This window comes from Haliaeetus albicilla, chromosome 14 (genome assembly GCF_947461875.1).
Source record: "Haliaeetus albicilla chromosome 14, bHalAlb1.1, whole genome shotgun sequence".
Lineage (NCBI taxonomy): Eukaryota > Metazoa > Chordata > Aves > Accipitriformes > Accipitridae > Haliaeetus > Haliaeetus albicilla.
The window spans coordinates 11,579,661-11,606,611 of NC_091496.1; the positions used below are offsets into that span (position 1 = coordinate 11,579,661).

Genomic DNA, 26,951 nt, shown 5'->3' on the forward strand with positions numbered 1-26,951 from the left:
AGATATGTTCTTGAAATGTTATTGAAAGCAATCTCAAGTAACCACATTTGAATTTTTTTCTATGAAATCCCATAGGAAAAGAGACTGTAAAATGAAGACACTTAGATTTTCTTGTATGTGTCACTGCCTTCAGAGACTAATTTTTCTTCACTATACTAGCTTGAACGGAATAGACTTTTGATATTGTTTGGCATTCTCCTTGTTCACAGATCTAAATCTTCAGCATGTAAAAGGTCACATATCTTTATAAAAGAATTCAGTGATTGCAGAAGCATCTTGATTGTCTATAACACTGTAGAATTCTAGTTCTGTCAGTCTGTATAAACCGCATACATTTTTTTCCAAATTATTTAATTTTTTAAAGTATATTAGGAACAAAAGAAAACTTTTTTATAAGTTAGGCCCATTGCTATATAGAGGGGTTTTCTGTACTAATGCAGAAAAGGCAAATACATTTAGTGTGTGTTTCTGTGCTGTATTTAAAAAGCACTAAGCTCCTTTGCCTTCGACTATAGGAGGTTGGGAATTTTTTGATTAATATTCTTATTTTTTTAGGTGAGCAATACTTGATAGATGCATAGTAGTTCCATTGGAACACAGTAACTTAGGTGCGCAACAGAATTTTAGTCTGAGCCAAAGAAAGGAATTTACACCCTAAGACAAATAGTGCCCAGACTGGGAACTCACTGGGAATAAAGGTGATATAAATTTATGTTAGATTGGGAACACTTGATCCTCAACCTTTGAGTCTGACAGTGAATTACAGTCACAAAGCAGAAACAGAATGAAGTACATGGCCCATATATATTGTAATAGCATTCCTTCTCTTGTGAGCCAAGAACTTTATTTATTGTTATATAGTTCAAGTAACATAACACACCAGATTTGCCCAATTGAGGCTGACTAGTCATACCCTAGGCAAGGGCACCTTCATATATTTTTGTGTTATCACATTTGTATAAGGACAGATTTTCTTCTTCTAGCATGTAATTCCAAACAGTAGAGCATACAAATAGGAAACAGATTTTCTTCTGTATTCATAAATCCTAAGGCTCAAGGGTTGTAAAGCAAAATGATTTATAGTTCTGAGCATTATCAAAAATAAATGTTACATTATAAAAATGGTTTGGAAGTATAAAAATGAAAATTTAACAGGATTCACAGTCCTTCTGAAGTTTGGAATTAGATCACTAGATAGGCTTTGTTTACATGATCTATCCTCATATGATTAATATTAGCTCACAGTATGTTATTTTCAAGAGAACTTTTTAAAAAGGCATAAGGAAAAAAATCATGTTGCTCATTTAACTATTTTGTTTTTCATTTTTGTCTGCTGCATTCTTTAGCTAAAACAACTACATTCTTTTCAGTGGATCCAGATAGTGAATGATTTATAAAACCTCTGAACCAGCTCCGGATTATGAAACCAACCCCAAAGTAAGACTACAAAATGATCTGTAAACAATGTTTATTCCAAAAAGATGATTTCTTTGTTAAACTCTTCCTATTTCTTTCTATTGATTTTAAAGACGGATTTTGCTTTAAGATATATTAAGCAATAAAAGTCCCGCGGAGAGGGGAAGAGGATTAGACAATAGGAGTGGCAAGTCTTCAGAAAGAATTTACTCTAACAATTTCCATGGCCGCTTTCATATATGAAATTTACCTTGCAGCTAAGCTGTTAACATGTAACTGAACATGGCATTTATAAAGGCATGTTCTCAGTCCAAAACCATATACTAACATGCATTTTCACTACAAACTCCTTAAAATTGAAATTGAGGCGAGATTCTTTGGAAAGTCACAGCCTGGAAAAACAAATTTTAAATACAATTCCAGTGCACAAACTTGAGAGACTGTCATTTGATTTTATTTGGGTTCAAACTGAGTCATAATACTTTTGATGCTACCTCTAAATGGATTTTGTCAAAAAACTGAAGTACCACAGAATGATTATTTATTGTATATCAGAAGCTCTTCACTGTGGCAAATACAAAATAACCCAAAGCAGCATATGGAATGCAACACTCTTAGCGCCTGAAAAAGACAAACATGGAGAAGAAAACATATGCAGGGAAATATTTAATTGAATTTTAGCTTATTAGGTGTCTAGTTTGGGGATAAATAAGCCTTATTCGTAGTCAAAGGAGTAAAATAGGCAATTGCGAGGTGCATTACCTGTTTATTTCATAAATCGCATATTGGGGTGCTTAATTCTTTTCATTAACCGTGAAGGGAGCTTTTGGTGACTAGATAATATATACTCATCTTCATGGAGGTATCAGTATCACAAAAGTGTGTCTTGCCATGTGTCCCCTGAGGCAAAGCTGAGGATGCTTTCCCTCCTGGATCTCACTAGGCACAGGAAGGGAATGAAAGAATGCTTTACAGCTGCTCAGAGGAGAGGGAAAAAATGTCAATAGCTTCAGAAAAACTGTATAAATTATCATACGGCTTTGCTACTCTAATTTGTATGGGTTCTTATACCACATTAATTGCTCTGGTAACTGTGCACATTTAAGTCATGTTTTAACTAACACAGCTGAAATGTTCAGCTCTGTTTTTTCCCCTAATGATCTATCCGGGGAATGCAGCTATACAGGGGAATTTTTTTGACTGTCAGTAACGTACACCTCCCCTGAGGAAGATAGGCATCTGATAGGGGGTTACAGTTGGTCCTGACTGAGACCTGGAGTATTTGCTTTTTCAGGGTATTCCCATTTTTAAACTAATTGGTAACTTTCAAGTTAGCATAGCAGGACCAGCTTACGGGCAATTTTGGTGCTGGTCCATATGCACAGACTCCTGACTGCACAGGTCTTGTAGTCACACCACACTTTGATAACCGAGCAGGAAAGCTGAGCAGGAACACTTCTTGTAGAGCCAATACACTGCGAAGTTCACACCCAACCTCCCCTCCCAGCTGTGAGTCACAGTGGGGGACAAAAAGCATTAAAAAAATTCCTGCAGATCTCCAGTTAAAGGTGTTCTCTCTTCTGTCTGGTGTTTTCTGGGAATTCTGCAAATGCATCCATCCGTCAGCAGTGTGTCACTTACACAGTCTGTGCCCTTTTAGCCTCCAAATCTCCACTAGTTTGAACTCTTTCCTCTGCTCCCCCTGGCACTTCTGTAAAGTCTCCAGCCCTCAGCTTTCCATACTGTTGGTTCACCCAGTCCACCTTTGGAAATTTCGTATGGAAATGACTATAAATATGTATCAATTACTTTCTTTAATTACAGTTTCTGTCTGCTCTGTCACTGCCTTTTGTACCTGCATGTCAACCAGGCAGGGCATAACTGATCAGGGAGAGAGGTGACTAATGGTCACCCAATGCTTTGTAGAGGCAGCAGGGAAAACCTTTCCCAGTTAAGGCTTCAGGAACTTTACTGGCAAGCAGGCTGCGAGAGCTTAAAAACTCTTTCAGCAAAAGGACTTGTTATCCTGAGATGAGATTCCAAAGCCTGTGGCTGAGGCAACTTTTCCCTTGAGGCAGTAAGATTCTGGACTCAGACATCATATTTTGTAACCAACCTTTTATCAAGTTCACTGTTGTTCTCAGTTGTATGGCATTGATAAGAATGTCAAATTCATAGAAAAGTTGCAGACTCCAAGGCATGAGCTTTCTTTGGTAATATTACATTTTGATTTTTCTTAAACAAAAGTTCTTTACAATTCTCAATTTGCTTACAAAAATGAAGAAAAATATCTCAGTCTGAACTGCATACACCCCTTGAATTTCGTGTAAAGAGGCCTATTCTTTAATCAGCTGAAGCACTCATTAATACACAGAAGCGTTCACAGAATTACATACTTGAGTCTCTTGGTGATGACCAATTACAAAAACAAAAACCAAATGACAGTTGAGAAGAGCAACTTGCATACAAAAGCATAGCCCAGACTGAAGAAAGTTTGAAGAGGGGGATATTGTTTCTGCATATAAATCCTATTTCTTTTATGCACTTTTAGCATTTCCAGATGGTAAGTTGCTGTTACAGAGACAAAACCAATAACCAAAAAACCCCCATATAAACTTCTTAAATCATGCACTGGCACAATCACAACACAAATCAAAACTATAAATAATGCAGCTCCATTTTTTTCTGTAGGTAAATACTTCCTGCATCGTCCTCTTGGGATTACTGCACTGAAACTTGTTTAACCACATAGTAAATGGCCAATGGAGTAATGTCACTAGCCATGACTACAGTGGAAAACATTTTTATTCTTTTTCACTTCATTAGTATTCTAATAAACCCCAAACTTTAGTGCTTTTTATTATTATTATTTTTCCAAATACCAAAAATCTGACAGTTGCATTACTAAGTCATATACAAATCAATGTAATAATTTAATTAATATTCCTTTTGGAATCAGTCACAGTATGAGAAGCTGATGTATAGATTATTTACACTCTGCATTGTGCATAATGACAACATTATTTTAGAAAAATCCAAATGATGTTAAGCCTTAACTTGTTTTGTCCCTTTCTTTCACACACAGATTTCAAAGGAAGGTATACTAAACATGGGAAAGAATGGGAAATAATCTGAGAAGATAAAACAGAGGAGAAATATGGGAAGATATTAAAAAAGTGACCAAGCAGGAAAAAATCAAGAAAGAAACAACATGAAGAAATGGAATAGAGAAGTGTGGAAAGACAAGAAAGGTGACTATGAGGATGAGATGGAGGCACACATTTAATATTTTCAGTAGGGTATTTCCAGAATAATGTCATGTATCTGTAGGAAGTTATCTTGACTATTTTTGTTATAGAGCGTAATTCCATGGTGGCTGGACTTCCATGCCTATGCTCCAGTCTTAAGATTTTTGGCCCTTTTTAGATCTTCCTTTCTTTAGTATTAGTCTCCAGGAAGTCATTCTATGTTTTGCTGAGATGAAGGGGTTTTTTTTTCATATTTATCCAGCTTCCATTTAGAATCCATCGGGCTTAAAATTGTATGGTTATCTTATAATACAATTTTATTTTATAGGAAAAGAAAATAATTCTTGCATAAATGCTGGCTAGGGCAAAAGGATGTAGAAACAGTCCCAAAGCATATGGGTTAAATTAGCGCCTGCTGAGTTGCAGTGCCAGCATTTGTCTGATTTAATGACATGATTTTGAATAATTGGAGGGGGGTCTTGAGCATCCTCCATGTGATTTTCTGATGGATTAATTTTAAACAGAGGCCTAGGGAACATTTGGGACCACTAGTGTGAATGTGTTTCTGCTGGTTAACAGTGAATAATTGGCCTAGTTTCTTGTCCCATTTCTTCTTCAGGAAAACATAATTAATTTAAATGTGCTGGCCAGTGATATCCATAGCACTGCTGCAAACTGTAATAATATGGCTAACCTCTGGAGTAACTGAAGCAGTTCACATGGCCAGCAGTGGGACAGGCAACAAGACCAAATCAATAGGAAACAGCTCAATCAAGTTCAATCTATCACTTCTTAGGCCAGGAATATTTAAAAATATGAAGGGTTATTTACAATTAAACACTAATACCAAAGTAAAAGAATATTAAAGGTGACATTTTAGATCACGATCATGCTTCTGGATTTTAAGAGTGAAAATAAAATGAGAAAGTCTGGTTTTCCTAGTGTCTGAGGAGTTCTTCCTAATAGATGAATGAAATATAATCTCAATGTTATTTTCAATGATTACTTCAAAACCACCCTTTTCAACATATTATTTTGCCTTCAAGAAGCATCTCTTTTGTTTCATGATGTAAGATGTTATCTGGTTTTAAAGGGGTGCTTTTCAACATCTTAAGACTAATAAAATGCTGCAATTATTTGGTTTTCTCTTTTGGTTAACTTAGTGGTCAGGCATGTAGATGCTGATGTAAATATGGAGTTTCAGTTATGTAACAGAGATCAAAATCCCACCCAAAAATTGTTTAATGAAAATGTTGTAAAGGAGTGCACGTGTATACATTAAACATGGAGAGTAATTTAGGAAGTGAAAATGAATTATCTAATCAGAACTAATATATTCTCTTGCATTTTGGTAAATATTGTCTGTTATAACACACAAACAGAATAGTGGATCTGTACTAAATTATGCTGTACCTATACTACTTTGGTTTTAGGATATGGAAATCTCAGACTATGAAAATGAACACATTCATTGCAAATTCAAAACTGAGAATTGAATGTGACCTACAATGTAACCACAATGACTATAGCTTTTCTTGGAAGATAGCTCACTTTAAAGTCCTTATTTCATATATTTCTTGAAGTTAAATGCAATAGCCTCAAACTTGGTTGGTGTTAACCAACCTATTATTTATTCAAGTTCTTGAGTAAGTTTTCTAACTTACAGTGACTTCCTGTATAGCTTAGCTAAACAACAAGAAGTGCCCAGACTGTTGTAAAAAAGAAATGATACAGAACTTTCCTAATATAAATCCACCCTCTTAATAGTCTTTGAAGATCTAAAAGACATCAAGGTGTGTCCCATATTGCTCTGTATTGGCACAGTGATGCTGTGTTTTAAATTAAAGTAAGTTACTAGAATCTAGAAATCAGAACTAGAGGGGCAGCAGATGGGATGATTAGTGAATGAAATATTTAGCTCACAAGCTGAGAAGAGTTTTGAACCTTGAGTAGAACAGTTGGAATTTATAATTTCCACTTTGCAAACGGTTAGGTTTCCTGACTGAAAAGTCTCCATGGTTTGTTCAGTAAAGAATCCCATTTTTTTTGCTTTTGGATGTATTTAGAGACTGTGAGAAATTTCTTATGTTTATACTTTTAAAATTATTTTCCCTGTACTTGTGTCTGACTAGTCAAATGAAGCAATAAAAAAAATGACAACAAATTCAAATTTCCAGTTTTCCAAGTGAAAACACTTTAATTTCAGAAATATTTTTTCATCACAGAAACTTTCAGGAAAATGAAAAGTTTTCAGTACAAATGGAATAATATTCCTTCACTCAAAAGTGTTTTGGCAAAACAATTCCGACCAGTTGTGCTCAATAATAGTGACCTCAGTACGACCTCTTGCATCAATATCATTTACGTGAACCCAGAGAATGTAAATCAGCCTGTTAAGGCCAAATGTTGTTTTTATTTACACTTGTTTCCACCTTGAAAAAAGTCAATTGAGTCCTTGTGTTTTGGGGGGGGGGGGAATTGTTAGCAATAATTCTATAAGCTTCAAAGCCAGAGAAGACTTCTTCAGTCAGCTGGTCTGAGTTTTTTCTTTAACACAGTCTAAACTAGGAAGGTAGGGAACTGATAGCAGTCCAGACTCTGACCTCAGCCGTCTGACCTGATTTTCAAGAGTTGAACACTCAGAGTTTAAGCTGAAGTTAGCAGGCCTTGCAGCTGTGTGATTTGCTTGCCAATCAGCCTGTTGGCTTGAAAATAAGAAAATAGCATTAAACTGGCTAAGGACTGGAGAAGACAATCAGTGATTATTAACAGTAATAAAGGGGTATTACTTTAACAATGGCTTGACCTACTTATTTTAAGAAAGAATATGCAATACAGCTAATTTATTTTGGAATACACCATCATGAAGCTTAAGCTGAAGTTTCATTTTATTTAAGATAGTAGTATTCATATTACCATACCTAGGATAATGTTATATAGACTTAAAAGGAAAACACTGTCCAATCTCTGTGTCACAGGAGGGTTGTGACAGAGTCAAAACATGCCTTTTCATTTCACTAAGCTGTTTCATATGATACATCTTTCCAAGAGACTGAACATTTATTATCTATAAACTGTGTTATAAAATTAATTATTAAAGTACTGTTTAACATACTTAGAATACTCGAACTGGTGAAGTAATAAAAGAATATATTCTCAAAGGTGGGATTCAGAACAACTTGTTTGAGATTCAAAATCTGCACATTTTAAAGTATCTGCTGCTTTCATGGTACAGTGGGTACCCACTGTAAGTGGGTAAGTACCTAAGTGGGTACTTAGGGTGCACATATGACACCCTAAGTTACCTTGGATGGTGCATAAAAACCCATCATAAATTCATGAAACTCGTAAACTCCTGATAAACTTAATGGAGAAGTAAAGGATTCCTTAGTCAGTAAGCTTCACTCTATTGACTTTAATATATGCTGGCTGAGTCTCTGTCCTACAGCCACCACCACATTTAACTTCCAAAAAGTGGAGTTGAAAGAATCAAGAGGAATTCATGGAGTCAATAACGTTCCTCTTTTATCTATAATATGCCATGAATTTAGATAAAAAGATTGAATTATTAAAAATTCAGTGAAGATTATGATGCTTTTCATGCACTTTTTTCTTCATGTTCTCTAGTCCTCAATGAGCACAATGATGTGAGCTTAAAATAGCTGCCCATGTGCAGAACAGCCCTTCGCTAACTCCTTATGAGCATAAATGAAGAAATGAAATTGTTTCCATCAGCATCAGCTACATCCCTGTTCTCCACTTTGTCTCTACTATCAGATGGGAAGGTTTCTAGAAGTGTTGGGCCATGGGAGGGTGAAGCCATGCTATGCCTAATCTTCCTCTGACGTCAGCTTTCTTCCAAAGCCTAAAGGACATTTTGCGTGGATCCTTTGCATTCCTAATTAGTCCCAGGACCAGATCTCAGATGTACTTGGCGATTTTTTTTCTCATTTTGGAAATGCAACTTGAGGAATTCAATAGTGGCAAACACACATTTTAAGAACAAAAAGCCCTTTTGAACGAGTTATAAATTAAATCCCAGAGCCCGAATGAAATAAGTATTCAAACAGTACAGTAAACAATGGAGGCCAGATTCCTTTCAGTTAGCTTTTAGATTAGCTCAGATAATAACAAAATATGAAAAATATAGTGAGTAATTACAGATAAAGCCACCTGATTCATGTTTTGAGTTATAGGTTATTTCCAGACCCCTTCACACTCACAAGCCACATGGTAAAGCAATATTCCTGTTTCCATGCTTTACCTTGTATCTACATAGTATACTGTAAAACAAAATCTGTGCAGATTTCAGACCAGGGTAAAGGAAAACAATCTTGCAATTGCAAAAGATTTTGCTGGACTGTTTAATGATTGCATAGGTCACAAGAGGCTGTTCGAAAACTATTAAACAGGCAAAATCACCTTCTTTATTACTTGGAAAAACTTCCATGCTTACTGCTAAATTTCACTCCTAAACAGGGGAAGGAGTAAATAAATGCTGCCAAGATCTGAAACAGTATTAGCAGTTCATGTAGGAACTCACATGAACTGGCATACTTTCCTTACATGACCTGGCATACGATGCTACAGTCAGTGTTCAAATGATCAAAACAGGCCTCTTCCTATTTCAATGGTTCCTTGAGTCTTGTGTTCTGCTTTCTTTTTGACTCTGTACAGGACACCTCAAAACAACTTTTAAGAACTGCAATTCTGGTTTATCAACTCATTTATTTATTTATTCATAATAACTTTCATTGTGGTACCATTAGATTACAGTCTCCTTGAACTAGGACAGTCTTGCTGCTCCTCACCAGGGGGCTTCCGAAGTCTGAGGCAGTGACTGCAAGAGAAGGTATTTTACCACTGCAAAAGTACCTGCTATTTCAAAGAATGTAGACAATAAACTTCTTTCTTTTCAGAAATTTCCTGTGTTATGTCACCCCATAATCAGTTAGAATGTCAGACAAACATCAACATTGCATTTTGCATTAAGTATTCTCATGAAAATTGGAAAAATAGCAAGAAAAACACATGGCTTATCTGCGTAAGACACAGTCTATATTTAATTCCAACTCACTGAGAGTCAATCACAGCAGATGGAGTCCATAATTCACTAGATCTGGAGTTTCCATTAACTTGGAGTGACAGTCTCAAGCCAAATCCTTGTTATTTCTTTAATTGTTGAGTTAGCTTCACTAGCAAAGCAACCTCCAATGGAGAATTCCCCTTCTGAGCCCGGCTGTTTGCTCCTCCAGGTCATCACCACTACTCAGTAAACGTAGATCCAGCTTGCCATGGTCTTTCTGAAGGGAAAGCATACCTTGTTATCTGTCTGGTTCTTACTAAATCCTTCTCAGTCCTCATACCTCTGATGTGCCTTGGGTGTAAAGCATCTGTGGAAAGGACTATATTTCCACTGATCCTTGGTCATGTGTTCTGCTCTTTCTTTACTTGCATTTTTGTTTGTTTGTGGCTTTTTCTTTTTGTTATTTTGCTCCCAATTTTATAAGCAAGTGCCTATCCTTATTTTTTTCAGAAGGAGCATGGTCTATGATTTTTCCTTGTTTTTTTCTGATAACAACAGTGTTACTTCTATGACTGGGGTTCTTCAGCCACTGCATTTATTTACAGATATTCATTCTGAGTGCAGGTGGATAATTTCCTTCTCTCTTAGGTGAACTGGTGACACTATATTACTTTTAATTATTATTTTCCAGGCAGAGAGTGTGTCCAAAGTTGTATTACAATGCTACTGGTATATTTATAAGACAGACCAATCTCCTGCTGTTGATAGCTTTTCTTTTTTAAGCATATGGTGTTGACCTTTCCAAAACAGTTCCTCGCAGAGAATACCTAATTACCTTCTTATGCAAGGGTAGAGGTGGAACAGGATACAGTAATCTTCTCACCAAGGATTTAATTTTTTTGGAGTTTTTTGATTAAAAAATTACTCTGACTACTAATGAAATTAAAGTGAGTGTTTCAGTCATATTTCCTGATTTATGATGACACTTGCTCATAAATAAAGTCTGTGCTGCTTATCTTTCAGTCGTGAGAAGAACTTGTGACTCCACTTGGATTGCTGTTCAAGGTGATGAGAGAAGTGCTGGAAATACTCCATATACTGGAAAAGGTTTGTCTGAATGGAGGATGGGCATGCTGAGCTCCTTTAACCTCTTCAACAATCTCATGATTTCTCTTGGGAATGAGCAAGCACTTTCCTTTCAAAGGATTCCTTGGCAGTTGACTGTGCATATATTCGTCTTGCCTCTGGTCTCCAAAGCCCACAACAGTCAATTAAGCAGCATATCTGTAAACTGTCCTTCTTTAAATAATTCTGTCATAATCTCACCCTTTGATTTTCTTGAAGCTCTGCCTAACTAATAATGCATTTTGTATAAATAGTGGTATTAATAGCTGAGCAATTTTATTCTGTGTTTTGACCCTCCCATGGAAAATGGTTTCTTCTTATCTAGAATTAAGCTCAAACCAAATCGATATCTTAAAATGGTCCTAGACCACTATGTACCAGCTAACATGGTGAGCACATGCAGTATTGGAAACATCTTTGACCAGCCTGTCTCTGCGAAGTATGCTAGGAGTAGGTCTATACTGGTAAATAAAACAGTCTCATCTACCCGCCATCTATTAAAAAATGGCAAATAAAATGAGGTTCTTCTCAGGCCCTAGGGCCAAATGTCTTGTCATAGTTTACATCTGAGTTATGACTAAATTCTTTCCCCCAAACCTCCATAACTGCACGGCTACAGCTAAACTGCCCTTAGCTTGTGGTGTTCCCTGAAGTGCCCCTGAACATTGGGAAAGCTCTAGCTGGGGTGGGCAAAAACCATACCAGGGTTGTGTATTAAACAGTACACATGTCTATGGGCCAGTCATCTAGCCTGTGCCCTGGATCTGTTTTACTTGCTTATGTGCCGATGGAATCTAATTATCTGCAAGGTGCTAAACTGAAGCACAGAGCTGTTTTGTATGTGTGGGAGGAACGTGAAAAACAGACAATGTTCTTTAACCCCTTTGTCGTGGACGGGAAACACAGGAAAATAATCTGATTCCAATTACATTCATAAGAAACAAAAATTCACTCCCGGGCAGGAAACTCACAGCCCATTTCCAGCTTTAAGCAAAATGTCATGGCCAACTTAAAAAGTGCTTAAAAATGGCTTTATGTAATGAAAGTGCTGACAGACCTTTAATTATATCTGTGAGTGAGACTATATAGCAGAATAATTTTGAATTCTTTGATTCTTGAGGTCTGAAGCAATTTTAATTCACTGTGAAGTGACATCTACCAGAGTACCAGTGTGAGGCACTTTATTTTAATACTAAACATATGGAATTACAAACTGACAATTTCCTAAATGTCCATTACTTCTGCACTGACTCCAAATTAATCCATAAAATTAAATGTATTAGCATTAATACCAAATGTATTCCTGTAACCATGCAAGAGGGGGAATAATATATTATTAATCTTACTGATTTTTTTATAACTTGTTCTACATACTAATTATCATTATGGCAGCAGCAAAATCCATTTAACATTGCCTAATGCTTGAAGGTATGTTGCCTTTTGTCATCCTGTTATAATTTTGCCAGACTTCAACAGTTTGTTGTAAACTTGTCCCTGCCAAGCATCTGCCTAAGTCTGAAGGATTTTACCTTTCCTCTTTGCTTTCTATCTCTTTTTATAATTTAAGTGTTACAAGTAACTCATTTAAAGTCAGTGGAACTTTATAATGCTGTGATGAATTAGGGACTTATGTATAAAGTTAAGCCTCAGCCCAGCAAAGAATTATATGTTTATCTAATGTTACGCCATGTAAATAGTCCAGCTGATTCTAATGATACACAATCATGCCATGTAAAGTAAAGCATGTCTGTATCTGTTGTTGTAGAAGAAAGGACCTTACAGTATGTATTAACAGTGTAATCATTTCAGTTTAATAGAAGAGAAGTGCAAATAAAAGAAGTATGATCTTTCTTGTAGGATCTGGCTGATAAAACTTAGATGCCAGGAGGAGACTACTCTGAAATGTATTTCAGCATGTATAATAATATTTAGCCCTCCTCAAAGTCCAGTACAAATCCTATTCAAATGAATGTGCTAGCTCTAGATGCCTGACAAAATATGAGTATAATTAAATCATTACCAAAGATCGAGTCTAAACATTTAAATTGTGATCCTGCCACTTTTGCAAGGATGCAGTTTTAGCACACACTGATGATCTATGTATCTGATGGAAGGTTCCTATCACAAACAAAGGGGCCATTTGCAAACCTTGGAAATAATTAGAGGATATAAATTGTGCTACCTTGCAGCTGAAAGATGTAAATGCTCAAAGGGCTTGTCAAAATTGTTGCACAAAGTTCTCCTATTGTAGAAAATAACAGTACAAAAGAAAAAGCAACAAAACCCACCATGCCCCCCCCCAAACCCCTTTGATATTTCATACCAGATCCTCTTGGTTACCTTGACCAAACATTCTTTTCTCTTAAAGTCTGTTAGTAAAGTAAAAAAAATTATTTCCCCTTCTATAGATACATTACTATGTACCATCCATTCACAGATGAGCTGCACCTGTTGATAGTAATACAAGGTTTTTAGTTAGTATAAATGTCTTTAACTCCACTTACTTCAAAGAGGAAAACTAAGTTTGCATCTTGGCTGAAATTGCAAACACTGCTGAAGCCAAGTGGGGTGATTCCAACGTTAGTGGACCTAGGTTCACTTATGTAAAATTAAACAGTGATGGTGGTTGACTTATAGCTCCAGAAACCCCAAATGCTTTTGTGTTGGTGGGAAAGCAAGATGAAAGTATAGTTCACAAATTAAGCATAATATTCTTGTATACCATCTATAAGAACATTAAATTTGTGCAAACACCTTCTTTGACTTAATAGTCTTTGGGTCAGGTCAATAGTTCATCTTCTTTTAGGCTCTTCCCAAGGCACTTGTCCAGGAATAATACACTATGCTCCCATCTAGTTCACAAAAATACCTTAAATACAAGGGGATTATTTCCACACACACACACTCCCCCAAGCCGTAAAAGAAGACAGTTCTCAACAACTGAAGCAAGCACTGTAAATAACAATATAAAAGCCAAACATCAGGAATCAATAAAACTCTTTCTGTGTTTTTAAAATAACCCGACTCTAATTGCCTGCTAGTGAACATGTAAATTGCTGATATATTTTTACAGATTATTAATGCTGGGTATATACTTGTCTATATAATTAGGAGCAAATCGTCCATTAGTTTAATGCAGCATATTTCTATGTGGGGATTGCTTTGATTTAAACTAGCTAGATGGATCTGGACGCAGTGCAATTGTTGGAGAATTTAGGGCACTTTGGGGTCCTTTTTGATGAGGAGTGCAGGCTGAGAGGTTACAGTGTTAAGGTCGAGCTGCCAAAACTCTGGCAACATTAGTCTCTTTTGAATAGCATGTCACAGAAAGCCCTGCGTTCAGCCTTGGGCTGAGGCTGAGCAGGCTCCACAGCTGTCACGCAGAATTTGTCCCGGGGGAGACCCAGGGGCTTGTGCTGCACAGGGAGGTGCTCCGTACCACTGTCAGTGCGGGAGACGTGACGTGTTCGGAGAAAGATGTAAAAGAACACCTGGGAGCAAAACAGGCAGGAGATAAAGAACTGTTCTCCTTTCAGGACTGCTGAGAAGCTGCAAAGCTTACTTATTTATTTACTCACCCGTCTATCTACTTTTGTCAGGTTTCTTCTGTGTTTTGCATTGTCCTGTCTCCCAATATGTATAATCAAGACGATAATCGTAAACTGACTTGTTTTTCCACAGGTACTGCCACGGTTATTGTGACAGAGATTCATGCTAACTAACAGGCTACCAGTGCTTACACAAACATGGTTTTGACAATAGCTGCACAGACTCCCTGCTTGGGAGAGTCACATTTGGATACCAGGACTGGCCAGCTTCAGTAAACTGAAGTACCCTACTTCTGGAGGCAATTTAGGAAACCCTCTTGTGTTTCACAAAGAGCCAGATACAGACTCTATCCATTCTTAAAATTCTGTACAGCTTAATTTAATAGTGTGAACTGAATAAAAAAAAACTGGTTTTTTTCTTTAGTCTTTCCATTGTGTATCTAATTATAACAATAAATGGTGGTCTAAAAATCTGTGAAACTAAGATTATTCAAAGTTGCACACTGAAGTTATGTTAAATGTTAGCTAAATTAGACCTTTTTTTATCCTACCCCATAATTAATTAAAAATGCAGCTCAGAAAAAATATACAATTGTTTACTCTGCCAGTACCTAACGATTTTAATTGCACTGAAGAGTGAAACAGAATCTTAGTATTCTCTCACAGCTAGACTGGTAGATCTGAGTATTGATATTAAACCTGATCCCATCAGACATAATGCTGCCTTTGCTGTTATCACAATGGATGTTCTGATGTCAACTGATAGGCGTAAAATAATACTAAAACTACAGAAGTAAAATTAGTATGATGTAAGACTGCAATTAGACCTAGTGAGTATGAATATGATCTCTTCAAGTCCTATATTTCCATGTTTTTATAAGGAACAGAACCAAATTTATAGCTAGAGAGAGTAATACAAGGAGAGCCACTGAAATTTTTTATGTATAAAGATGCATTATATGCCATTGGATACTTAAATTTATAATTGCAAAATTCTGCAAACCATTATTGTTTTGTTCAAATGAAGGACTGTGTATGTGAAAACCACAGTTGCAGTAATATGAGATTATACCATAGACTGAAAAAAATATTGTGCAGAATATGTAACTATATCTTCTTTTCCATTTCCTGAGCACACAGAGGAGGTAATTTTGTATCTGTGCCTATAGACATATGTAGATCCCTGTTACTGACTAAGAAGGACGTAGCACGTATATACATATTAAGGACAGATTTATGAATATAAAATAAACTAAATATTAAATTTAAAACTAAACTAGAAGTAAGTATTCTAAAAATTTTACTTGTATTCTGCAGCAATGCAATAATGTTCTAACATACCAAAAAATGCAACCTAGGGAATACATTGCAAAATGCAATCATGTACCTCATAGAATCACATATTCTTTCTTTAGTGCTCCAGTGTATCAGCTCTTATGCCAAAGTACTGTGTAAAAGACATTCTAAATACATTTTGCACAGTGTCATGAACAATACCATTTCATCACTGTAAATCATAATTGATTAAAACTCTATGAATGACCCAGATTCAGAGCTGACACCAACCAAAGTACCTTCACTGAACTCAGTGGAGTTAAGCAGATTAACTGATGTCAGTATCTGCCCCTGTGACTGAAAGCTGTGAAAAACAGTCTATTGTAATATAAAACTGTTATTTATGAGAAACTCTCTGTGAAGAATAGCAGGATGCCAGCTTAGCTGAATGGGGAATCCCAGAGGTAATACAAAAAGAAAATGCAGAGAGGGCAGAAGCAGGGAGGGTCTGCCCAGAAGGAATGTAGATGGATCACACAGGCACACAGGGACTGAATTAGGAAGACCAAACCTTGATTTGTCTGGATTTGGAACTGGTGAAGAATGTTAAAGGCAAAACAACAGCTTATCATCAGCTGCAAAGAGAAGACCACATGGGCCCATAGCTAGATGATGGCGATGACTTGCTTTCAAAGGTCACGGTCACAGAAAAAGAAAAGGTAATGCTCATGTTCAGGAAGGACAAGAAGGAGAGTCCAGGACACCGTTGGCTGCTTGTCTCAACTGAGTCCCTGGGAAAATTGTGGTGCAAATCCTTATGAAGGCCAGTTACAGGCACTTGCAGGACAGGAAGGTGACTTGGCCAGCAGGGCTTCACCTGGTGATTGAGCCTGATCACGATTGCTTTTTATGATGATGTAACTTGTTAAGCAGTGGGTGTCAGTTACTTTGACTCTAACAAGGCTTTCGGCACAGTATCCCGGAGAATCCTTGTAGCCAAACTGGGGAGATATGAATTGGACGGGTGGACTACAAGGTGTGCGGAAAACTAGATGAACTGCTGGGCTCAGAGAGTGGTGGTCAATTGCTTGGCTCCCAACTGGTGGCCTTTCTTAGGGGTCAGTACTGAGGATAATGCTGTTTAAAACCTTCACAAATGGCAGGAGCAGTCATGTTGAAAGGCAGAGCTGCTGCTCAAAGGGACCTTAGTGAGCTGGAGGAATGAATCAAAAGGAGACTCATGAGTTTCAGCAAAGACGCAAAGTGCTGCATCTGGGATGGATCAGCGAAGACTATGAATTGAGTGGCTATATAGCAGCTTTCCTGAAAACAGCATGGGTGGTCTGCAGACAAATTTGCAGTGTCCTTGTATCGATAAAGGCTAATTGCATGCTGGACTGCAACAGGACAAGCATAACCAGAGGAAGGTATCCCTTTCTGCTCAGAACTCATGAGGTTTCACCTGGAATATTGTGTTCCATTTTGGGTCACCAAGTAAGAGAAGGATTGACAAGCTGAAGAGTCCAGTGGAAGGACACTAAGATGTTTAGGAGACTGCTACATAGTGGGAGGCTGAGAGATCTGTGTTTGTTCTAACAGGAGACCTATTTGCAGTTTTCATGCCTGAAGAGTTTTTATAGAGAAGTAGAAGCCAAAACCTTCTCAGAGGCAAGAAGGCAAAAAACATCTGTGACAGGTTGCAACAATAAGAATGCTGACTAGTTATAGGGAATAAAGAATATACTATGCACCTATTTAAGAAAGGAAACAAGCTGCTCAGAGAGGTTGGGGAATCTCTATCCTTGGGGATCTTCAAAATCAAACTGTACCCAAACCACCTGATCTAACTCAGAAATTAGTCCTACTCTGAGCAGGGGGCTGGACTACATGACAGACAGAGCTCCCTTCCAGTCTAAGTTTTTTGTGATTTTCTATGATTTGACATTGCTCATATAAAACTCCTCTTTTGTTGTTGTTATTGTTGTTGTTGTTTAATTTAAATAATTATAATAAAGGTTTATAAATGAAAACATCACCCCATAGGATTAGACACAAATGCCAATTTATGTGATGTGCAAGAAATTAAACTATACTTTGTGCTTAAATAGTCAAGACTCTTCTTATTTTTTATTACTGCTTATGATTTTTGCTTTAATTCCTGGTTATGATTTTTGCTTTAATTCCATAGAAGAAAACCTGGTTTACCATATACTGAGTTTTGAAGTGATACTTTCTGCTGCTGCAACTCACTCTTGTATAACAGTTCCATGTAATATAAATTGAGAATACGTTTATATAAAATGTCCAAGCACATTCCGTGTCTACCTTTTTCTTATCTTTTAAAGAAAACATTTTCATCCAGTGTTTCTGCCTTGGTCCTCATCTGTCTTTCATCTAACTTAGTTCCAACAAGGCCTGTATATGAGATGCATTGGTAATTACTGGCTCCACTTGGAGACTCTGATACTTCCATCCTGGAAGTGCTGAGGTGCTGCCAGTCCTTAAGGCAGGAAACATTTCTTAGCTCATATAAACATTTAACCTGCTATTATGTCTCCTTCCTTTTCTGTTCCATTTCTCATTTGCCTAAAGTGAGCAATGATACAATAAAGATGAAATTATTTAACAACTTTGCTGCCAGAAAAAAGAAGCTCTTGTCCATTTCCAGCTCCTCTGCTTCTCTCTGTCTCCTCTCCAGATCCATATTTATTATGTCATCAAGCTATGGCCTTATACAACCTGTCTTAACACTGAAAATGCTTTGAACCTTCTGTGAGACTAAACTTCAAAGGAGAGAGAGTTTGCAGATTGATAGAGACAAATTGCTTTAGAGATCTATATTGAGAGGCTTGAATTCCATAAAAATCCTGCCCCTGGAATGAAGAACTGGCAAGAACAATACATTTCTGAGGTTCTTCAAAAAGAAGTAAAATTGTGAGCATGAAACTGCCTTAAGTCAGGAAACAAGTTGGATACAAATAGTTATTTAGGTGGAAGGTAAGCCATTTTGGTGTGGCCTTTCTGACAAATTTTTGGATTAGAAAGTAAAAGAACACTATAAATGTTAAATACTAAAATGTATTTTATAAGTTCTCTGCTAAAGGTAAATATTTAGAGTGTTGAGTTTATGGGTAATTTCATCTCATTGATGCCACACTGTCTATGCAAGGTAATTCATGTCAATGTCAATCTTTTAATTGATTATGCTGGAATTCAGACCTCACATATGTAATTGGCCTTGAGGTGGAATTTAATTCACTAAATTTTGATTACAGTCTAGAGCTCTGCACCTGAGCCTGTCCTCCCAGGTTCAGTTTAGATTAAGGGAGAGAAATATGTCAGAAAAATTATATTCTAAAAAGAGTTCTTTTAGTCAACTGCATTAAGATAGATCTGACTACTCTCATTATTCTTAATAGTCAAAAAGATTATTAAGGAAGCCTGGAGAAGAAGCTGATCTGTAGATATCTACCATTAGATGAAATATATCCTGCTATGGAGAGTCAGCTACAGTCCTGTGGAAGTGGAAGCGGAAGCAAAAACTGACCTATATGAAACCTTCCTTTTATCACTGTTTCTGATCATTTAAAATTAGCTTGGATATTTCATTGCTACACTGAAGTCTGGGTTATAGACAGATAATTTCAGTCTTCTGCTACTATAGTAGCTTTTCTTACTTTTTTCTCTTTCCTTTCCTTTCCTTTCCTTTCCTTTCCTTTCCTTTCCTTTCCTTTCCTTTCCTTTCCTTTCCTTTCCTTTCCTTTCCTTTCCTTTCCTCTTTGCTTTTCTCTGCTTTGCTTTTCGCTTCGCTTTTCTCTGCTTTGCTTTTTCTTTCTTTAAATTTTCTTTTCCATTCTTTTCTCTTCTTATCTTGTCTATTCTCTGTCTTGTTATATTTAAATAATAATATTAATAGCTTTGTGGTTGCACAATGACATTTGCAGATCGCCAGCAAAAAAAGTTCTTATTGTCTTGCATGCTTCAGCATTAGAACACCATTCTCTAACTAGATCCAGTCCTTGTTTAAATCGTAGTGCTGTAGAAATGATGGTATCACTGTCTCAGGCACAGAGCAGATTTGTCTGGAAAATAGAATAAAAAACCCTAGAAACCCCAAAAGCTGCAGTGGAGTGGAACATGTGACTGATAATGTGACTGTATAGCAATGCTGATGTGTATTTATAGAAATCATTAGGAATGACATGAGTCTCTGCCAGTGGAGCTCTTAATGGCACTAGTAGGGTCTACTATCCCAAGATGTTTATATATTCCTAACTTGCATCTCTTGTTAGAAATCTCTGATCTTCCTATTTCAAGTAAAAGTTTACTCTTTAAAAATAACAAAGATGGCAGAATGAAGACTGGAATTTATTTCATACTTTTCTTTGCTTGCTGAGCTATGATTCACCATCATAAATGTTTTCTTTAGTTTGGGGATTCCAGATGTTTACTTCCCTCTAGTGAGCACAAGAAAACAAAGATTTGTGGAAGTGGGATTTTGTGATCTGTGAGTAGGGTTGGCCACCTGTTGTTTAATTACTATGGTTATTTGGTCACTGTTTATAATAAAGTTCCATTTATAAAGGACTAATAAACTTTAAATTAAATTCTGTCAAGTCCTAGATGTCAGTAAAACAGCCTGTCACACTTTCTACTGCTGAGCTTCTGACTGTCTACAAGACATAATAGCCATGTTTGCAGTCTCTACATCTGCTGATCAGCTTTTTACCCTTTATCAGTAACTTCTCAGCAGAACTTTAATATGATTTCCAATTTCAATTTTAAAATTTATAGCAGAGTATCATTTCAATTCATACACTGGACTTTTGTTAATAGCTATCTTTACTGAGGCAGTTGGAATTGTAATCTTTTTTTATATTGTCCTTTCATTTATTTTTCTGCCTAAGGAGAACTATTTTATGTGATGGCTTCAGAATCTTACGTTGTCTTTTAGTCAATAACTACCCTCCCAATAAGGTTTACCTCTTCACCTTCCAATAGTTTTATTTTATTCCTGAGTCGCCACACAACCAGACTCCATAGCCTTCTCATGTTTAGTAGACATGGATGTTTTTAATAAAGTCAAAGAGTTTTCATTTTGCAATTTCTGATTTTATTTAATGGACATGATTTAAAAATACGGGTTGGATACTTATTTACACTGAGGCCATTTTATAAACCGACTACAGTATAAAAGCTTCTTTACCAGGCTCAAATCATGTAGTGCTATAGGTGTACATATGAATAAAGCTCAATGGCTGAAAATTAACCAAGTACAGGTCAGCACTAGGAATTAACATGCCACTTTTGTTCCATTTAGTCTTATTTTCACTGAAGCGTATCTCAGACATAATAGATCTATTTTATGGTTTCTAAGGCTAGATTTTATTACATTTGAGTAAATATCATTGTTTGACTGCATTGTACTATCCATCACCAGTGGTAGTGGTCAGAAAAAAACAACCAAAAAACATGTCTCTATAGCATTATTAACAGTTTCCATGTAGTTTATCAAGCTTGTAGACATCTTGTGATCTTATAGCAGGAGAAGCCTTCTTATAAATGTAGTTTGCCTCTATGATTTATTTAATCAACTTGTTATCCAGAAAACTCAAAAGCTATTACAATGATGGAAGCATCTTTTAATGCAGACTAAGTAGGATTCAGATATGAAAATACAATTGTTGTAAAAAAGAATTACACAATATGCCCACCCACTATTGAGAGATCCTTTAACCTCAAAGTATTTAAAGTCTCATCCGAATCATGCAAACAGAAGTTGTGGCCAAGTCATGTGTTAAACACAAAAATGACATTGAAGCAGTCTGCCAGGAGTCCTCTGAGACAAGTGAAATATTGTAGACTTCCAGGAAAGCAAGTACATGTATATTTTAAAATAGGGAAAGCCAAATTAAAACTTTCCATTTAGCAATGAAACGCTCTCTGGAAGGCTGAGCCTGAACAAAACAAGAGAGGTGAGCATGTGGAGGTCTGCACAGACTATCCCACAGCATGTTGGAAGGGCTAGTCTTTTAACATAAGTGAAGACAAACATAAGTAAGGCTCCAGCCAACACAACATGCTGACACCAGTTTAACCTAGAGGGGAGGATTGTTTATGCTTCAGATGACTAATTATCATTGATAGAAGAGTACTTAAGTTGTACAGGGTAGCCAAGTTTTAAAAACATCACAATGAAGCAAGAAAGTGAGCTGCAAGAATTTGTAAGTAATAAATCTAAGAACAGAAGTATCAAGGAGAACTTTGATGAGAAATACCAAACCACAAAGCCAGTTATAGGTACCTCTCTGGTAAGCACCAAGCAGTGATACCAATAGGCTCATAACCACTTTTCCAAGAGAAAGCTTGAAAAAAATTAATTTTTTTTTTTTTAGTTCAGTTACTTGTCTGTAAAACTGGGCCAAAAATAAGGATGGAGAGGGCACAAAAGCAAAGAAGAGAAGTTGTGAGATGAATTTCAGGAAAGTACAGCTAAAAAGAAAAGATCTCTGTCACACTTCTCACAGGTATTGTGTAATATATCATGTTGGTAATTTGTGTGTGTGTGTGTATGTGTAGCTGAAATTGTTTCAATGTATTGTTAATAGACAGAGATTTGAATATTTCATCAAAGAGATGATACAACAGCCTCTCAGAGATAAAGTTTTCTGCCTAAGGTCTCTCAAATTTCTGAAATATATGATCAACTTTTTCAGACCCAGATTAAACAAAGGCACTGCCCATGTTTATATTGCATGCACAATATAAAGTGTTGATCTGCCGTGACCTATCCTTTTGATCCTTATTAAATACCTTTTGAATTATTCACAGGCCACCTAATAATGCAATTGGACAGATGAAGCAGAAGCTCCCAGACATTTAGCTATGAGTGGGATGGGACAAATACATTTGTAAAAATACAACCTACCAAACCCATCAGCATTTTTCTGGAGGTTCACTGCCTGCATCTGGCTGATAACTGATCCCCAAAATGGAGGAGGGAACTTTCTCTGTGTCCTTCATCCTCCAGCTGGAAGAATGATGGGAAAAGAGGCATATGTAGATCTGAGGTCTCTGCTTGACTTTGGATATCAGAGCAATCTGATATACAGATAAAAGGTTAATTAATATATGAGACTATCCTGCAAATACTGATTTTAGGATGGGATGAATCACCCTCTGAATATACCTTCATACCTAAAGAAAGACTAGATGATGACACTGTATGGATGTCTGAATTTAAAAGAAACAAAATAAGATTTCTTGAAACTCCTGAAGATTAAGTTTAAATAATGCCACAGTTTGGTGTCCCCCCCCATTCTGAAAATAGAGGTGTGATGCCCAGCTAGTTCAGCTCAGCACTTCTGAGCCCTGGCAAGATTAGCTGATGCTCTTTCTTCTCACATTAAAACATACTGCCATCACTCATAGAGTTGTCGAATAAAATAGCTGAGCACAATCCTGTGAGAACTATGCACCACAGTTTTCAACATTGGTGTAAACAAAGCTACAGTTGAAAACAATAGTTTTAGTTGTATATGCTCTGTAAATGGTAAACAACCTTTAAAAATTGGCAGTTTGTACAAATTAAGCTGCCTCTCTGCTTTTTAGTCCAAATAGATAGCACTTTCTACTACAGCTATCTTAGAAACTATGGTTTTTTGAGAAAATACTTACCTGCCTTGCAGTGTGAATCACATGTGCTTTGAAATAAATTTTAAAGTTCTTTCACATCCAAATCAGTATATGTAAATCAAAGAAATGCATTGGCACCAGAATATGCTCTTCATTGTTATTAAGTGTCAATTCTGAAAGCCATTACATCATAAAGACTGATTATACTATTTTAAAATCTAGGTTTAGAAGTAGAAATAAGCCTAAACCAAAACCAATAAGAAAAAGAAAAAAAAAAAAGAAAAAAAGATTTGTTTGGTAAAATGCAGTTTTATCTCTGAATTGTCTTTTATTTGTACAAAGGGTCAAAAGAAATAAACTGTGTCTGAATACTTCTGATACACTTTAAGTTAATGATGTGATAGAATGAAGAATGGTGGTGAGCATGAATTGCGAAGTCCAATTCTGTATAGCATTTTCAGATCTGTATTTTGCAATTAATAAAAGGAATCCAACTTCTTTTATCTGTATGGCTCGGGCTTTTTTGTGGCAAGGTGCCTTTAACATTTGGCATAGAAAAAGCATAACAGACCATGTGGATCTGAGGCTAAAGAGAGCTATTTTGATTCTTCTATGCGGTGCTGGCAACTACAAAATTCAGGGCAGATTTTGCCATCTTGTTAATAGATTTTATTGCAACCATTCACAACTTCATGGCTCACCCACTGTTCTTTATTCTACCACATCATTAACTTAAACTATATCAATCTTAATGTAAATATGGATTGACTGTATTATATTCTGTTTTTAAAAGTAAGGAGCAATCACCAGGGAACAGTAGGCAGCTTTATTTAACTTACTAAATAATTTATTGGAGTATTTAATAAAATAAGCATTTAAAACTACTTTCCTGTTTACACCATTACAAAGGAAGACTAGCTGAGTGGTCATGGTTTGATTCATTTCTTTTAATTGGGAACAGATTATAAAGACATATATTGCAAATTGACTGGCAGGTCCTTTCTTCAGACACCATTGCAACCTGAGTAATATTACCTCTCTGCAAAGCATTAAAACTGTGGCTGACCCTGCACCTTTTGGAGCTTATCACTGGCAGTTGCCTTTGGAAATTAATCCAGAGTGATACCTAGCAATGGAAAAGTAGTAATTCACACTTTCATCAAAGGCTTATTTTATATAAATGCTATTTTAGTCCTGTGCAATTAGTGACAATTAAAAGCATAATTCAGCTTTTGCTTGACAGACTTTGGCAAATACTCAGTAAGGTATATTCAAGAAATTAGGCCATATATATAAACCACACATGAGATGTGTTTAGAAAAATTAGTGTGTTATTCTACCCGGTTATAGGAAACTCATTGAGCCATGGTAAAGCATAGCTGTCTGCCAAGTGTAATTTGGCTCACAGCCCTGGAATATTATATATAGACCTGGACAACAGGAAAAACATCGTAGAAGGAAAAAGCAGATAACTGACTGGGGGGCAGGTTCAGCTTGTTACTGTTGAAATGGAACATTTTGGGGCATTGCAGTGGAAAATGTGGAAAAAAGAGAATGCAAGATTTTCTTTTTCATGTAACATAAATTTTAATGTTTCTGTAAAATACTTTGGAAGATATCTGCCCACTACATTCTAGCTATTGTGGAACTGCGTTAGAAAATACTAATAATCTCATAAATCATCAGGAAAACTTTAGTTTCTAGTGTCTTTGAAGCTAGTCATCATTATTCATAATGCCTGAAAAGGAAAAACACTGTTAAATCTTAGTCCAGCACTACTCTCAGTGATTGGCAGGTTTTCCTGAGAACTTTTTTAGCTATCTAAAGGGTATGAGACAAAAACAAAGTTCATTAGTATCCTGCATTATCTGTCAAACTTACAGTCTCAGAGGAAAGTTTGTGCCTGGATGGAGTCACAATTTTGTCTCAGAAAACATTTCATATGGATATTTTTACCTTAATTGTGATTTGAACTTTTGGCAATAGACATAATAGAATATGTCTATTTTTAAATTATTTTATTTGAACTGGACTAGGAAGAGTTACTTTGTATTTACTGTGTGAGGTAGGGGCAAGCCCGTATGGATTTTTTGCAGTGATAATATTTTCAACATTAACAAGTATAACCATGTACCCCTATAATAAATTATTGCCATTGCTGGTAACAGACCACAAGCTTTGTACTGAGTTTGCAAGGCTTGAGGACTGAGGCTTGTCAGATTTGCTTGTCTGAACTTATCTTGCCCTACCTGCAGCTTTGTTTTTACTTGGTTTAGCTGTAACGGATTTTTTCCTCTGATCAGGTGGCTGTGGTTAGTTTGGTTTACCTTTGCTTATCACTGCCTACTGGAGTTAAACCATGACAATGGTACAAGCATAGTTTTGTAGAGGTTGTACTGACAAGTAAATATTTTGTGCAGAATGAGGTATTTTCAGTTCTAACACAAAGTCCTGGCACAATAGCAGAGAACTTGAGAGGCGGAGAGGCAGGATGCAGTGCAGAGGAGTGCAGGGCTGGGGTGAGAAGAGTTTGAGCACAGTCTGGCACTGGAGACCCAATGGCTATAAACAACTCACTAGTGGTCAGTTAAAGAAATGCAGATGTGGAGCTGGCCAAAGCTAGTTTTAGGGATGAGAAAAAAGAAGTATGCAACATCTGCAAAATTCACTGCATACAGTAAATTCAGATGTAACGTGGAGTTACAGAGCAATGCAAAATGAGAAAAGGTGTAAAAATGTGTTAGCAAACTTATAAAAATCTGCCCAAGTGGATCATAGAGTGAGAAAGAATAAACCATTGACACAAATACCATCTTTTTGGTGGGGACTCTGGACAACTCACCATAACGACCCCCAGCACCAGACCAAGCCGCTGATCTGGGATCCAGAGGAGAAAGGGAACGGTGAGTCCAACACCAGGAAAAGGGATAGAAACTAAGAAGTGTCTATATAACAATTTAAACTGTATTATTATTATCATTTTGATACTATTTCTTTATAGAAGTATGAAATATTTTAATTATCTTTTGCTTTTTCTATAATAATTAGATCTGGGCTCATAGTGACTCCTGAATAAACTCTTAAGATTTCAATTATGTTAACAATAAAGTCTGTGCTTTACATGAGGCGTTTCCTCTTTTCCCGTAAACAAGATTCTGAGCATAACAGTAGAAATAAAATATGTTGGACTAATAAACCGTGTTTTATAAATTACAGATGTTTGCCATTAGCAGATTATAACACATGAGGAAAAGAGAAACAGTAATACATCAGAGGACACGACCAGCAAAGTGTTATTATGTGGAAGACTTCTAAATATCACCCAATTTTTCAATATTTATTCATGGACACTACTCAGCAGTCTCTCTGATATCAGGAGTCCAGCTTCAGATGGATGCTTTTTTTTGTATTGACTTCTTTGTTATAAAATCATTGGGATTTGAAATCAATAGTTGCATGTGTGAATTTATCAGTGCTGATTAAAGGCTACCTAACCTGATCCATAGGTAGCTGCTTTCTTTTGTGGGTGTCTTTCTAAACATATATAGTAGCAACAGGTAGTTATTCATTTGTAATGTCAAATGACAGTAGGCTGATAATGATTTGACATGTGTGTTCATGCATGTTTGTGAGTTATGTAGGTATGTGTTTGTGCAAGGGATTAACTGGATGTTGGAC

The 26,951-nt window shown here is 36.4% G+C and overlaps 2 long non-coding RNA genes across 12 annotated transcripts in view; both read left to right on the forward strand.

Annotated features, from left to right (window-relative positions):
• The window catches only part of LOC138688945 (uncharacterized), a 45,875-nt gene extending 19,130 nt beyond the window's left edge, over positions 1–26,745 (forward strand). For 7 of the 11 annotated variants that reach the window (XR_011327732.1, XR_011327726.1, XR_011327729.1 and 4 more), the window contains 4 exons: positions 1,347–1,437; positions 4,502–4,667; positions 10,714–10,797; positions 14,133–19,169. This is a non-coding gene — a long non-coding RNA (uncharacterized lncRNA). Of the gene's footprint in view, positions 1–1,346; positions 1,438–3,240; positions 3,314–4,501; positions 4,668–9,433; positions 9,517–10,713; positions 10,798–14,132; positions 19,170–26,489 lie in introns of those variants that run through there. The other 4 variants (XR_011327725.1, XR_011327727.1, XR_011327728.1 and 1 more) reach the window with 4 other exon arrangements.
• On the forward strand, positions 20,883–22,574 carry LOC138689031 (uncharacterized). The gene is made up of 2 exons (XR_011327838.1): positions 20,883–22,165; positions 22,470–22,574. It is a non-coding gene; the product is annotated as an uncharacterized lncRNA (long non-coding RNA).
• Positions 26,746–26,951: the final 206 nt, after the last annotated feature.